Source organism: Rhagoletis pomonella, unplaced genomic scaffold (assembly GCF_013731165.1).
Source record: "Rhagoletis pomonella isolate Grant_MI unplaced genomic scaffold, Rhpom_1.0 Rhpom_scaffold_00006, whole genome shotgun sequence".
Taxonomy (NCBI): domain Eukaryota; kingdom Metazoa; phylum Arthropoda; class Insecta; order Diptera; family Tephritidae; genus Rhagoletis; species Rhagoletis pomonella.
In genome coordinates, this window is record NW_023458560.1 from 11350522 (window position 1) to 11352418 (window position 1897).

Here is a 1897-nt window from a genome sequence, read left to right on the forward strand (position 1 = left end):
AAAAATTTAGAAGAAATGTTTTATAGTAATATCATGCAGAGTCTTCTACGCTTTCTATAAGTCGTTTACGCGCTGCGACAAAAAATTTATAAATTTCGGTAATGGTTCTGCTTCGATAACATTGCACCGAACATCCTCTAAAACTCAGTTCGTATTCATGATATGCCAAAGGCCCACGATTGGATTTTCGGTTCCCTCCTAAGAAAGTTCTACAAAAATTTTTCTTTCCGCAAATGTTTTTTACCGTTTTGATAATTTTTCTTAAATTCGGGAAACTTTGCAAACTATATATTATACATACATATTTACCACGAATGAGAAGCCAATAATTTTCAGAATTCATACAATGAAATTCCGCTTGGTACCTTCCTTTTATCTGTCTGTATATCAATGTCCGCAACTGTATTTATAAAATCATACATAAGCAAACGTCAAATATTTAAAAATGTGAACGTCAAACATATCTTCACTTCCGGTTGAGCTAGCAAAGAAGACGGACGGTCTTTCTCTGAGCAATTTGGAAACCATAATTATTCTTGGACATCATCAAAAATTAATTTCGTTGAAATCCTTTTTTAAGCAGTGGGCGGTGTCATTCCGCAAATGGCGGTGTTATTTTTTGGAGAATCCGAAGGTTTGCTGCATTGTGCGCTTTTAATTTTACTTATTTTCTCGTGAATTGATATTGTACTCCTGCAAGCGGGGTGAAACGTGTTCATAACGTGTTAGGTGACGCCATGGCGTCAAATGATAACCACGAGGGTGAAAACGATGGTGAGTCCGAAAAGGAGCCACCAGTCGAATTCAAACATAAAAGGAAAAAAACCACAACCACTAGGCAAAGCTTGTGTCTTGTTTGATACTTCACAAGCTGAGTCGGTTCATAACAAGAAAGTACGTAATGGACTCTATTTGTGGTCCAAGATCAAAGCCTTCAATATAGAAGGGATTGACACAATAAGAGCTATTGGTGTTACCTTATACAAAGTTTTTTTCGAGAATGTAGCTTATGCAAACAGATGCGTTAAAAACGACATTTTTAGGAGTATTAAATATAAAAACTTTCATACCTAGGAATTATATTGAGACCTATGGGGTCATAAGAGGAATTCCCGTTGAATACTCTGAATTAAATATAAAGGAAGGTTTTTGAGATCGGCAATCAAAGTTACGTCAGTTGTTAGGTTAACGAGAAAAGAGAGCGGTGAAGGCGACAGAAGAGTCCCTACCCTTTCAGTAGAAATTGGTTTTGAGGGTGATGTCATCCTTAAAGAAGTAATTCTTGATTAACCGATCTTAGAGGTAGAAAATTTTTTCCCATTACTGAGGCAGTGCTACAAGTGTGGACGATTAGGTCACACACAAAAGGGATGCAGATCCCAAAAAAGATGTCTCAAATGCGGAAAAACTGAGTACACCAATATGTGCGAAGGCGTAAAATGTGTCTTATGCGGGGATGGCACCCACAATGCCTTCAACAGACTAAAGTGTCCTGTTTGGGAAAAAGAAACACAGATTAATAAAATTATGACCCTTAAGAAGCAAACTAGGGGGCAGGTTTTGAAGGAGCAAAATGATAGGTCAGCAAATAGGTTTGAGATTTTAAGCGATGAGCATTTTCCGCCTCTAGTTAATGAACCCTTTCAGACTAGGAACAATCAAGATGAAATAAATAAGATTCTAACCCCAGCTACATTTTCAAGAGCTGCCAAAAATTTTAGACAAAGAGTAGTTAATAATCGCAAAAGTCTGCAAGCACCACCTGTACAAAGGAGAGCTCAAAATGGGTCACAAACATATGGTGTGGCTTTCAGCCAAACTAACCAACACATTGTCTCTGAAATCGAAAAAATGATTTCTGAAATGACTAAATTCGCCAGGGATGCCTTCAGAAAAA